This window comes from Saccoglossus kowalevskii, chromosome 14, assembly GCF_978046115.1.
Source record: "Saccoglossus kowalevskii chromosome 14, keSacKowa6.1, whole genome shotgun sequence".
NCBI classification, from domain to species: domain Eukaryota; kingdom Metazoa; phylum Hemichordata; class Enteropneusta; family Harrimaniidae; genus Saccoglossus; species Saccoglossus kowalevskii.
In genome coordinates, this window is record NC_140654.1 from 4,698,719 (window position 1) to 4,714,659 (window position 15,941).

The following is a 15,941-nucleotide window of genomic DNA, read 5'->3' on the forward strand; positions in this document are numbered from 1 at the left end:
CTTGGCGTTTTGTACCAGAATATCCCCCACTTCAGTACAAAATTATAATTAGTACTTTGTACCAGAATATCCCCAATTCAGAACCAGATTATACTTAGCACTTTGTACCAGAATATCCCCTATTTCAGTATCAGATTATACTTAGCACTTTGTACCAGAATATCCCCTATTCCAGTACCAGATTACAGTTAGCACTTTGTGCCAGAATATCCCCAATTCAGAACCAGATTATACTTAGCACTTTGTGCCAGAATATCCACATTTCAGTACCAGATTATACTTAGCACTTTGTACCAGAATATCCCCAATTCAGAACCAGATTATACTTGGCGTTTTGTGCCAGTATATCCCTCACTTTAGTACAAGATTATACTTAGTACTTTGTACCAGAATATCCCCTATTTCAGTACAAAATTATAATTAGTACTTTGTACCAGAATATCCCCAATTCAGTACCAGATTATACTTGGCGTTTTGTGCCAGTATATCCCTCACTTCAGTACCAGATTATATTTAGCACTTTGTGCCAGAATATCCCCCACTTCAGTACAAAATTATAATTAGTACTTTGTACCAGAATATCCCCAATTCAGAACCAGATTATACTTAGCACTTTGTACCAGTATATCCCCCACTTCAGTACCAGATTATATTTAGCACTTTGTGCCAGAATATTCATGATTTCAGTACCAGATTATATTTAGCACTTTGTGCCAGAATATTCATGATTTTAGAACCAGATTATAATTAGCACTTTGTTCCAGAATATCTCCATTTCAGAACCAGATTATACTTGGCGTTTTGTGCCAGTATATCCCCCACTTCAGTACCAGATTATATTTAGCACTTTGTGCCAGAATATTCATGATTTCAGTACCAGATTATACTTAGCACTTTGTTCCAGAATATCCCCATTTCAGAACCAGATTATACTTGGCGTTTTGTGCCAGTATATCCCCCACTTCAGTACCAGATTATATTTAGCACTTTGTGCCAGAATATTCATGATTTTAGAACCAGATTATACTTAGCACTTTGTTCCAGAATATCCCCAATTCAGAACCAGATTATACTTGGCGTTTTGTGCCAGTATATCCCCCACTTCAGTACCAGATTATATTTAGCACTTTGTGCCAGAATATTCATGATTTTAGAACCAGATTATAATTAGCACTTTGTGCCAGAATATCCCCCATTCAGAACCAGATTATACTTAGCACTTTGTGCCAGAATATCCCCCACTTCAGTACAAAATTATAATTAGTACTTTGTACCAGAATATCCCCAATTCAGAACCAGATTATACTTAGCACTTTGTACCAGTATATCCCCCACTTCAGTACCAGATTATATTTAGCACTTTGTGCCAGAATATTCGTGATTTTAGAACCAGATTATACTTAGCACTTTGTTCCAGAATATCCCCAATTCAGAACCAGATTATACTTAGCACTTTGTACCAGTATATCCCCCACTTCAGTACCAGATTATATTTAGCACTTTGTGCCAGAATATTCGTGATTTTAGAACCAGATTATACTTAGCACTTTGTTCCAGAATATCCCCAATTCAGAACCAGATTATACTTGGCGTTTTGTGCCAGTATATCCCTCACTTTAGTACCAGATTATACTTAGTACTTTGTACCAGAATATCCCCTATTTCAGTACAAAATTATAATTAGTACTTTGTACCAGAATATCCCCAATTCAGTACCAGATTATACTTGGCGTTTTGTGCCAGTATATCCCTCACTTCAGTACCAGATTATATTTAGCACTTTGTGCCAGAATATCCCCCACTTCAGTACAAAATTATAATTAGTACTTTGTACCAGAATATCCCCAATTCAGTACCAGATTATACTTGGCGTTTTGTGCCAGTATATCCCTCACTTCAGTACCAGATTATATTTAGCACTTTGTACCAGTATATCCCCCACTTCAGTACCAGATTATATTTAGCACTTTGTGCCAGAATATTCATGATTTCAGTACCAGATTATATTTAGCACTTTGTGCCAGAATATTCATGATTTTAGAACCAGATTATAATTAGCACTTTGTTCCAGAATATCCCCATTTCAGAACCAGATTATACTTGGCGTTTTGTGCCAGTATATCCCCCACTTCAGTACCAGATTATATTTAGCACTTTGTGCCAGAATATTCATGATTTCAGTACCAGATTATACTTAGCACTTTGTTCCAGAATATCCCCATTTCAGAACCAGATTATACTTGGCGTTTTGTGCCAGTATATCCCCCACTTCAGTACCAGATTATATTTAGCACTTTGTGCCAGAATATTCATGATTTTAGAACCAGATTATACTTAGCACTTTGTTCCAGAATATCCCCATTTCAGAACCAGATTATACTTGGCGTTTTGTGCCGGTATATCCCCCACTTCAGTACCAGATTATATTTAGCACTTTGTGCCAGAATATTCATGATTTTAGAACCAGATTATAATTAGCACTTTGTGCCAGAATATCCCCCATTCAGAACCAGATTATACTTAGCACTTTGTGCCAGAATATCCCCCACTTCAGTACAAAATTATAATTAGTACTTTGTACCAGAATATCCCCAATTCAGAACCAGATTATACTTAGCACTTTGTACCAGTATATCCCCCACTTCAGTACCAGATTATATTTAGCACTTTGTGCCAGAATATCCCCATTTCAGAACCAGATTATACTTGGCGTTTTGTGCCAGTATATCCCCCACTTCAGTACCAGATTATATTTAGTACTTTGTGCCAGAATATTCGTGATTTTAGAACCAGATTATACTTAGCACTTTGTTCCAGAATATCCCCAATTCAGAACCAGATTATACTTGGCGTTTTGTGCCAGTATATCCCCCACTTCAGTACCAGATTATATTTAGCACTTTGTGCCAGAATATTCATGATTTCAGTACCAGATTATATTTAGCACTTTGTTCCAGAATATCCCCATTTCAGAACCAGATTATACTTGGCGTTTTGTGCCAGTATATCCCCTATTTCAGTACCAGATTATACTTAGTACTTTGTTCCAGAATATCCCCATTTCAGAACCAGATTATACTTGGCGTTTTGTGCCAGTATATCCCCCACTTCAGTACCAGATTATATTTAGCACTTTGTGCCAGAATATTCATGATTTCAGTACCAGATTATACTTAGCACTTTGTTCCAGAATATCCCCATTTCAGAACCAGATTATACTTGGCGTTTTGTGCCAGTATATCCCCCACTTCAGTACCAGATTATATTTAGCACTTTGTGCCAGAATATTCATGATTTCAGTACCAGATTATACTTAGCACTTTGTTCCAGAATATCCCCATTTCAGAACCAGATTATACTTGGCGTTTTGTGCCAGTATATCCCTCACTTCAGTACCAGATTATACTTAGTACTTTGTGCCAGAATATCCCCAATTCAGAACCAGATTATACTTGGCGTTTTGTGCCAGTATATCCCTCACTTCAGTACCAGATTATATTTAGCACTTTGTGCCAGAATATCCCCCACTTCAGTACAAAATTATAATTAGTACTTTGTACCAGAATATCCCCAATTCAGAACCAGATTATACTTAGCACTTTGTACCAGAATATCCCCTATTTCAGTATCAGATTATACTTAGCACTTTGTACCAGAATATCCCCCACTTCAGTACAAAATTATAATTAGTACTTTGTACCAGAATATCCCCAATTCAGAACCAGATTATACTTGGCGTTTTGTGCCAGTATATCCCTCACTTCAGTACCAGATTATACTTAGCACTTTGTACCAGAATATCCCCCACTTCAGTACAAAATTATAATTAGTACTTTGTACCAGAATATCCCCAATTCAGAACCAGATTATACTTAGCACTTTGTACCAGTATATCCCCCACTGCAGTACCAGATTACACTCCATTTCAGTAATCATGAAACTAATGATCTAGATGTGTGATGTATTTCTGATGAATATCCTTTAAACCATGTTGGGCATGTAGCAGATGAATATCCATTATACCATGTTGGGTATGTACCAGATGAATATCCCTTATACCATGTTGGGTATGTACCAAATGAATATCCCTTATACCATGTTGGGTATGTACCAGATGGATATCCATTATACCATGTTGGGTATGTACCAGATGAATATTCCTTAAACCATGTTGGGTATGTACAAGATAAATATCCCTTATACCATGTTGGGTATGTACCAGATGAATATCCCTTATACCATGTTGGGTATGTACCGAATGAATATCCCTTATACCATGTTGGGTATGTACCAGATGGATATCCATTATACCATGTTGGGCATGTACCAGATGAATATCCCTTATACCATGTTGGGCATGTACCAGATGAATATCCATTATACCATGTTGGGTATGTACCAGATGAATATCCCTTAAACCATGTTGGGCATGTACCAGATGAATATCTCTTAAACCATGTTGGGCATGTGGCAGATGAATATCCCTTAAACCATGTTGGGTATGTACCAGATGAATATCCCTTATACCATGTTGGGTATGTACCGGATGAATATCCCTTAAACCATATTGGGCATGTACCAGATGAATATCCCTTATACCATGTTGGGCATGTACCAGATGAATATCCCTTAAACCATGTTGGGCATGTACCAGATAATTATCCCTTATACCATGTTGGGCATGTACCAGATGAATATCCCTTATACCATGTTGGGCATGTACCAGATGAATATCCCTTATACCATGTTGGGTATGTATCAGATGAATATCCATTATACCATGTTGGGTATGTACCAGATGAATATCCCTTATACCATGTTGGGTATGTACCAGATGAATATCCCTTAAACCATGTTGGGTATGTACCAGATGAATATCCCTTAAACCATGTTGGGCATGTACCAGATGAATATCCCTTATATCATGTTGGGCATGTACCAGATGAATATCCCTTAAACCATGTTGGGCATGTACCAGATGAATATCCCTTAAACCATGTTGGGTATGTACCAGATGAATATCCCTTATACCATGTTGGGCATGTACCAGATGAATATCCATTATACCATGTTGGGCATGTACCAGATGAATATCCATTATATCATGTTGGGTATGTACCAGATGAATATCCCTTAAACCATGTTGGGTATGTACAAGATGAATATCCCTTAGACCATGTTGGGCATGTATCAGATGAATATCTCTTAAACCATGTTGGGCATGTACCAGATGAATATCCCTTATACCATGTTGGGCATGTACCAGATGAATATCCCTTATAGCGTGTGGGGCATGTACCAGATTAATATCCCTTATAGCGTGTGGGGGTATGTACCAGATGAATATCCCTTATACCATGTTGGGCATGTACCAGATGAATATCCCTTATAGCATGTGGGCGGTATGTAGCAGATGAATATCCCTTATAACGTGTGGGGGGTATGTACCAGATGAATATCCCTTATAGCGTGTGGGGGTATGTACCAGATGAATATCCCTTATAGCGTGTGGGGGTATGTAGCAGATGAATATCCCTTATAGCGTATTGGGGGTATGTACCAGATGAATATCCCTTATAGCGTGTGGGGGTATGTAGCAGATGAATATCCCTTATAGCGTGTGGGGGTATGTACCAGATGAATATCCCTTATAGCGTGTGGGGGTATGTAGCAGATGAATATCCCTTATAGCGTGTGGGGGGTGTGTACCAGATGAATATCCCTTATAGCGTGTGGGGGGTATGTACCAGGTGAATATCCCTTATAGCGTGTGGGGGTTATGTACCAGATGAATATCCCTTATAGCGAGTGGGGGTATGTACCAGATGAATAACCCTTATAGCGTGTGGGGGGTATGTACCAGATGAATATCCCTTATACCATGTTGGGCATGTACCAGATGAATATCCATTATACCATGTTGGGTATGTACCAGATGAATATCCCTTATACCATGTTGGGCATGTACCAGATGAATATCCCTTAAACCATGTTGGGCATGTACCAGATGAATATCCCTTAAACCATGTTGGGTATGTACCAGATGAATATCCCTTATACCGTGTTGGGCATGTACCAGATGAATATCCATCATACCATGTTGGGCATGTACCAGATGAATATCCATTATACCATGTTGGGCATGTATCAGATGAATATCCCTTAAACCATGTTGGGAATGTACCAGATGAATATCCCTTATACCATGTTGGGCATGTACCAGATGAATATCCCTTATAGCGTGTGGGGCATGTACCAGATTAATATCCCTTATAGCGTGTGGGGGGTATGTACCAGATGAATATCCCTTATACCATGTTGGGCATGTACCAGATGAATATCCCTTATAGCATGTGGGTGGTATGTAGCAGATGAATATCCCATATAACGTGTGGGGGGTATGTACCAGATGAATATCCCTTATAGCGTGTGGGGGGTATGTACCAGATGAATATCCCTTATAGCGTGTGGGGGGCATGTACCAGATGAATATCCCTTATAGCGTATTGGGGGTATGTACCAGATGAATATTCCTTATAGCGTGTGGGGGGTATGTACCAGATGAATATCCCTTATAGCGTGTGGGGGGTATGTACCAGATGAATATCCCTTATAGCGTGTGGGGGTATGTAGCAGATGAATATCCCTTATAGCGTGTGGGGGGTATGTAGCAGATGAATATCCCTTATAGCGTGTGGGGGTATGTACCAGATGAATATCCCTTATAGCGTGTGGAGGGTATGTACCAGATGAATATCCCTTATAGCGTGTGGGGGTATGTAGCAGATGAATATCCCTTATAGCGTGTGGGGGGTATGTAGCAGATGAATATCCCTTATACCATGTTGGGCATGTACCAGATGAATATCCATTATACCATGTTGGGTATGTACCAGATGAATATCCCTTAAACCATGTTGGGCATGTACCAGATGAATATCTCTTAAACCATGTTGGGCATGTGGCAGATGAATATCCCTTAAACCATGTTGGGTATGTACCAGATGAATATCCCTTATACCATGTTGGGTATGTACCGGATGAATATCCCTTAAACCATATTGGGCATGTACCAGATGAATATCCCTTATACCATGTTGGGCATGTACCAGATGAATATCCCTTAAACCATGTTGGGCATGTACCAGATAATTATCCCTTATACCATGTTGGGCATGTACCAGATGAATATCCATTATACCATGTTGGGCATGTATCAGATGAATATCCCATATAACGTGTGGGGGGTATGTACCAGATGAATATCCCTTATAGCGTGTGGGGGGTATGTACCAGATGAATATCCCTTATAGCGTGTGGGGGGCATGTACCAGATGAATATCCCTTATAGCGTATTGGGGGTATGTACCAGATGAATATTCCTTATAGCGTGTGGGGGGTATGTACCAGATGAATATCCCTTATAGCGTGTGGGGGGTATGTACCAGATGAATATCCCTTATAGCGTGTGGGGGGTATGTAGCAGATGAATATCCCTTATAGCGTGTGGGGGGTATGTAGCAGATGAATATCCCTTATAGCGTGTGGGGGTATGTACCAGATGAATATCCCTTATAGCGTGTGGAGGGTATGTACCAGATGAATATCCCTTATAGCGTGTGGGGGTATGTAGCAGATGAATATCCCTTATAGCGTGTGGGGGGTATGTAGCAGATGAATATCCCTTATACCATGTTGGGCATGTACCAGATGAATATCCATTATACCATGTTGGGTATGTACCAGATGAATATCCCTTAAACCATGTTGGGCATGTACCAGATGAATATCTCTTAAACCATGTTGGGCATGTGGCAGATGAATATCCCTTAAACCATGTTGGGTATGTACCAGATGAATATCCCTTATACCATGTTGGGTATGTACCGGATGAATATCCCTTAAACCATATTGGGCATGTACCAGATGAATATCCCTTATACCATGTTGGGCATGTACCAGATGAATATCCCTTAAACCATGTTGGGCATGTACCAGATAATTATCCCTTATACCATGTTGGGCATGTACCAGATGAATATCCATTATACCATGTTGGGCATGTATCAGATGAATATCCCTTAAACCATGTTGGGAATGTACCAGATGAATATCCCTTATACCATGTTGGGCATGTACCAGATGAATATCCCTTATAGCGTGTGGGGCATGTACCAGATTAATATCCCTTATAGCGTGTGGGGGGTATGTACCAGATGAATATCCCTTATACCATGTTGGGCATGTACCAGATGAATATCCCTTATAGCATGTGGGTGGTATGTAGCAGATGAATATCCCATATAACGTGTGGGGGGTATGTACCAGATGAATATCCCTTATAGCGTGTGGGGGGTATGTACCAGATGAATATCCCTTATAGCGTGTGGGGGCATGTACCAGATGAATATCCCTTATAGCGTATTGGGGGTATGTACCAGATGAATATTCCTTATAGCGTGTGGGGGGTATGTACCAGATGAATATCCCTTATAGCGTGTGGGGGGTATGTACCAGATGAATATCCCTTATAGCGTGTGGGGGGTATGTAGCAGATGAATATCCCTTATAGCGTGTGGGGGGTATGTAGCAGATGAATATCCCTTATAGCGTGTGGGGGTATGTACCAGATGAATATCCCTTATAGCGTGTGGAGGGTATGTACCAGATGAATATCCCTTATAGCGTGTGGGGGTATGTAGCAGATGAATATCCCTTATAGCGTGTGGGGGGTATGTAGCAGATGAATATCCCTTATAGCATGTGGGGGTATGTAGCAGATGAATATCCCTTATAGCGTGTGGGGGGTATGTAGCAGATGAATATCCCTTATAGCGTGTGTGGGGTATGTAGCAGATGAATATCCCTTATAGCGTGTGGGGGTATGTAGCAGATGAATATCCCTTATAGCATGTGGGGGTATGTACCAGATGAATATCCCTTATAGCGTGTGGGGGGTATGTAGCAGATGAATATCCCTTATAGCGTGTGGGGGGTATGTAGCAGATGAATATCCCTTATAGCGTGTGGGGGGTATGTAGCAGTTGTTTTGGGGTTTATTGTCACCCATAGTAACCGTACCAAGATGTGTGAATAGCAGGTCGTTGATAGTGATAACAGCTGGTCTGAGTTCAATATGAGTTCACACATGATAAGTGTAGACTGTAATGATTTTACAAATATGTGTATTTTTTGAAAAGTCATGGTTTACAACTTTTTGGCAGAGCATTAGACACTCATAGGACAGAAACAGCTATTGGTTATTTGTTCTAAACAGCACAGGTACCAGATGGGGAATTCGGCTCCACCTACGATTATTTTTGCCCGGTTTCTATCCTTTACTTAGGTGCAGACATACATTTATTATTTTGAACGAATTTCAACAGTTTGAAAAATGTTTTGTTTATTAAAATTTGTGATTAAATTTGTGTTGAGGTAGTCTCTTCCCAGTGTCTTTTTTTGTAATGCAACTGAGTTTGCAGACATCACGTAAATGTTTGTTGTGAATGTCACAGCATGGTATCTCATAAAAGTACGTGTAACTGTTTACAAATCAGATTGGTATCACAATTCCAGAGCTTGATCTTCATGGAGATATTGTAGGCCCATAGGTGTGCCTTTGTGTCCTTCAATATTGCCTTTATTATTCCTATGCTAAGTCCATTTTATGAATTTAGGCCTCCAAGCAATGCATCAAGGGAAAAAGTTGATACAGAAGACTAGAGGCTGGAACCTCATGGAGACATTGAAGGCAATATTCTTGATGCCCAATAGGTCTGCATTGGTGTTATTCCAATATTACATTTATTATTTTATATGCTAAGACCATTTTATGAATTTTGGCCTTCAAGAAAAGTTGACGCAGAAGACACAGGATTCAAAATCCTGGATTGAACTTCATCGAGACATTGAAGGCAATATTCTTTATGCCCAATAGGTCTGCCTTGGTATCCTTTCAATATTGCATTTATTATTTTTATATGCCAAGACTGTTTTATAAATATTCTCCTTTAAAATGAGTGTCTTTTCAAACTTTACGTGAAAATACAACTTTGCAGACATCATTTTTAATGTCAAGATTTGGGGTCAGCCTCTAAATAAAAAGACGACAAGTGAGAAATATCAACGTGTCAGCATATGCCGTTCAAGTATTTATTTAAGTAGACAGCCTTTTTGATGTTGACCTCCTTCATAAGATAACCGGTTCATGCACTATACTATAAGTTCAATACTTGGTCACGTGATGCATTGCTAATTCATAAGTTACATATCAGACATTTGCACAGTATAGCCAGTTGTAAGTAAAATCAAGGTCATGGACAGCTGGTGGCTCTTACAACTGATAATAAATTGTAGTTATAGAGATCTGCAATCAGCTATATACTGAAATATAGCGGGTTTTTACTTGGTGTGCTTAATATTAATATTCCAATGATATGAGGGGCTGGTATCATCACGTTTATAGTACCATCGTTTGTTTTAATACTTGACCAACAAACTGTTTTCTATATTTTTGATTGTTATGAGAAAATATGGTAAAGCTTTTGAGATGTGGAACTAAAGGAGAATGAAGTGAATAAGGCAAACATAAATGTAGTTTATTAATCGACAGGATAACAGGGGTCTCGTCTCAAAATACTTAATCATCAGGTATCAGTTCCATGCAGGAATATTTAGAATATTCTTCCGATCTGAGATCAGGTACTAATACTAGTCAGATGTCATGGGAGCTTTCATTCATTATGCGTCAGATAAAGGGATATTTATGTAGTACATGTCTGATGCGGGATAAGGGTTATTTACCCAGTACATGTCTGGTGTGGGATAAGGGGTTATTCACATACGGTAGTACATGTCTGATGCGGGATAAGGGTTATTCACATACGGTAGTACATGTCTGATTTGGGATAATGGTTATTCACATGGTACATGTCTGATGTGGGATAAGGGTTATGTATCCAGTACTGGTCTGATGTGGGATAAGGGTTATTTGCCCAGTACTGGTCTGATGTGGGATAAGGGTTATTCACATAGTACCTGTCTTATGTGGGATAAGGGTTATTTATCCAGTACATGTCTGATGTGGGATAAGGGTTATTTATCCAGTACTGGTCTGATGTGGGATAAGGGTTATTTATCCAGTACTGGTCTGATGTGGGATAAGGGTTATTTATCCAGTACTGGTCTGATGTGGGATAAGGGTTATTCACATAGTACATGTCTGATGTGGGATAAGGGTTATTTATCCAGTACTGGTCTGATGTGGGATAAGGGTTATTCACATGGTACATGTCTGATGTGGGATAAGGGCTATTTATCCAGTACTGGTCTGATGTGGGATAAGGGTTATTTATCCAGTACTGGTCTGATGTGGGATAAGGGTTATTTATCCAGTACTGGTCTGATGTGGGATAAGGGTTATTTATCCAGTAGATGTCTGATGTGGGATAAGGGTTACTTATCCAGTACTGGTCTGATGTGGGATAAGGGCTATTCACATAGTACATGTCTGATTTGAGATAAGGGTTATTTATCCAGTACATGTCTGATGCGGGATAAGAGCTATTCACAAAGTACATATCTTATGTGGGATAAGGGTTATTCACATAGTACATGCCTGATGTGGGATAAAGGTTATTTATCCAGTACATGTCTGATGCGGGATAAGGGCTATTCACATAGTACATGTCTTATGTGGGATAAGGATTATTTATCCAGCACATGTCTGATGTGGGATATAGGTATTTATCCAGTACTGGTCTGATGTGGGATAAGGATTATTTATCCAGTACTGGTCTGATGTGGGATAAGGGTTATTTATCCAGTACATGTCTGATGCGGGATAAGGGCTATTCACATAGTACATGTCTTATGTGGGATAAGGATTATTTATCCAGCACATGTCTGATGTGGGATATGGGTATTTATCCAGTACTGGTCTGATGTGGGATAAGGATTATTTATCCAGTACATGTCTGATGTGGGATAAGGGTTATGTATCCAATACTGGTCTGATGTGGGATAAGGGTTATTTATCCAGTACTGGTCTGATGTGGGATAAGGGTTATTTATCCAGAAGTGGTCTGATGTGGGATAAGGGTTATTTATCCAGTACTGGTCTGATGTGGGATAAGGGTTATTCACATATTACATCTCTGATGTGGGATAAGGGTTATTTATCCAGTACTGGTCTGATGTGGGATAAGGGCTATTCACATAGTACATGTCTGATGTGGGATAAGGGTTATTTATCCAGTACATGTCTGATGTGGGATAAGGGTTATTTATCCAGTACTGGTCTGATGTGGGATAAGGGTTATTTATCCAGTAGATGTCTGTGGGATAAGGGTTATTTATCCAGTACATGTCTGATGTGGGATAAGGGTTATTTATCCAGTACTGGTCTGATGTGGGATAAGGGCTATTCACATAGTACATGTCTGATGTGGGATAAGGGTTATTTATCCGGTACATGTCTGATGCGGGATGAGGGCTATTCACATAGTACATGTATGATGTGGGATAAGGGTTATTTATCCAGTACTGGTCTGATGTGGGATAATGGTTATTTATCCAGTACTGGTCTGATGTGGGATAAGGGTTATTTATCCAGTACTCGTCTGATGTGGGATAAGGGTTATTTATCCAGTACTGGTCTGATGTGGGATAAGGGCTATTCACATAGTACATGTCTGATGTGGGATACAGGCTATTCACATAGTACATGTCTTATGTGGGCCAGTCACTTAGTTCTGGTCTGATTTGAAATTTCAGTTGGCACAAAGCCGCCACCAGCAGCTGCTGAGGGCGCTCTACTACTGCATTTTGTACACTTTGGCAGGAAATTGAAAAATTTAAACTTAACGATTGCTCTCAAATCTTGAGGATCAATGGTGTCAAAGTTTTAACAGTTTGCACAAGTTTGAATGTCGCCATGCAACCAAGATACAATTGCCAACCAAAATCGTCAGACATGTTTCCTAACATGTATAATGTATAACAAAGCATGCAAAATATAACACATTTTCAAAAACAAAATGGCTGCAAGTCAGCCATCTTGGATTGAATCAGTAAACCACTGCATGTACATATGTCCCAGATAAAGTACTAGACACATGCAAAGAATGAACTGATTTGGTCCATGGAGTTCTGAAATATACTTAGTTTGAACGGGGACTAATAAATAAGCGACGTCCAAAACCGTTGCCAAATACCTCATAAATCATATACTGTAAAAGATGATTCATTATTTCATCATTACAAATTACATATACTTTGAGATACTGTGAAATGCTTTAAAATGTAGCTACAATTTGGTTTGATTTCATATGTACCCAAATCTTCATTATCAAAATTACTGTAAAACATGTCTTTTTAGATAACTAATTTAGCTAATCCATTTTCGCTAATAAATAAAGTATATTGTACCAATGAAATTGTTGGTATTTTAGCTAAATTGAGATTCTGTTAATTCACGCATTGAGTCAATTTTGTTAAAATGCACCATAGATAATCCAATGTTTGACAACAATTATATTTTGTGAATGAAGCTTCAAATTGGCTAAATTAGCCACATCTTAAATGACAGCATACTATTTATTTGACACATGCTGTATACACTGATTTAGGAATCATACCAAACCACTCTCGCCTTCTAATAACAAGAAGGGTCAAACAATGAACTAGAATAAGTCATCTCAATGACACAGACCCAAGGATCTTTGCAACAAGTTATTATTATTTCTATGTTTTTAAAATCAATTTTGTAAACAGAACACGACACTGTGGTATTTAAATAGAATTAAAACAATGAAATGGATTTTAAAATTTATGGAATGGCTCCAAGTTGAATTGCTAAAGTATCAAATTGTATGAAGTTTTATTGGTCTGTACGTGTTTTGGAATTCAAGTGAAAACTGTTAATAAGCTTTAAGACATGTGTAATAATACAACTTAATTGGTATATAATTCAAATTGTGATGTGAAACCTACATCACAACTGCAGATAAAAAATAATTTATCTTTGCACTATGACAGATTTCTGTACATTCGTAGCAGACACCGCAAATTGGAGGGGAGAGGGTCAGACTGCAGACAATTTACAGTTCATCATAGTGCAAATGACTAAAGTTCAGTGCATTTATTGGCAATATACCATGTCTACAATTCTAAAGTTGAACCTTGATCAAAACCATCATTTATCCTGAATAGACAGGTTTTATTATTCTCTGGGTTTCAATTTTTGTGATTGCATAATGTACTAAATTAAAACACAGAACTATACACAATAATGCTCATAATCTTTTCCATGATAGATATAGGATTCTCACTGCAATAGAAAATCAAGAGCAGTACTACACAGATGGATCAAGAGCGGCACTACACAGACCGTATGGATGAGCACTTAATAACATGGAGCATGTTGGTTTATCGATGAATTTGAAATTCAGAAAATATGGCCCTGCATATTAACAGTGAAATATATGGTATTTAAAAACTAATGATATTTTTAGTATGATAAGAAGAAATAATTATTATATACTACATGATAAAGCTGCAGATATGAAGTACTGAGACATATAGGAGCACTGTATTTAGAACCACATCATTAAAAGAGGTAGATGTACCACATTTGCCGCATTGGAAGCACACAGAGGCAGATGAAAGCCAAAAAATGCATTTTGAGAGTAAAACTTATGTTGAGTTCTAGTGATTACAGAAGCTATGCTATTAAAATACCCCTAAAATTGTCTGATTTTAGAAAGTAATAGCTATCCTTTGATCTGATCACTCTTCTTAATTAGAATATCCTCTCACTGCAGGTGTTTTGAACAGTGAACTCAGTGGCTGTAAATTAGTACTTGTGCCATCAGTCAAGAATGAACTGCCATCAATAACCCTCCATCATCCATTGAATCCAAATAAATACAAACTCGATTTGTTATAAATTTGGATGTATTCTATTTTCTATATACACTGACTGTACAACCTAGAAACTGTTTTGTTGAATACAGAATTTTTAAATTTGTTGTAATGAAATATTTTATAAAGATGGATTTGAGTCAAGTCTATGCATTTGAAATCTCAAATAACATATTTATAAGTGAAATGCACAATAATTTAAGTTCTATATGTGGTATGGCAGTATGAGAAATGGAATAAATTAACACATTAATGTAAATTTACATTAGTAAATCAATTAATTATATTTGGCAAGTTATCTCTAGCTTCATTATAAATATTCAAACTCACCACCAACATTGTATATTGTTTCAAACAGTAACATTGCTAGCTAAGTTGTTGATTGGTTTACTATGCCTGCCTAGAGATCGATTACAACAAGTTGGGTCAATCTAACCTAAACAGGAGACGTCAAGCTTATAGTGGTGGTGGTCCTCTGACACGTTGAATATAAATAGAAGATCATGATGCAATGGCCTTTCAATTTATTTCATTCAATCGTATAAATTTCTATATTATATAATAAACAGTAAAAATCCCAAAACAAAATCTTGATACAGTATGAAATGTCAGGACTAAGTCACTGGTGCATGTCATAATGCTCGTAAATGAGTGCATTTGGCCAAACAACACATCCTCATAAAAGTGGTTTGTACTTAAAAATTCTGTATTCAACAGAACAGTTTCTAGGGTACTGTCAGTGTACATAGAAAATAGAATACATACAAATACATGTAATGATCACGAGACACGCACAACAAACCAATCAGCAACTTAGCTGACAATGTTGCTGCTTTGGTGGTTGGAACAATAAGAGGGTGACAGTAGTTGGAAATAAAATCCATATTTGGCATGTCAATATTAATTATTCAAAATAGAAAATTAACTTGCCATATTTGGCATGGTAGGTCTTCCATATATGGTTACATATATTTGGGTAAAAGCATTTTAGCTTTATGTCATTGAAAAGAAAGTTAATT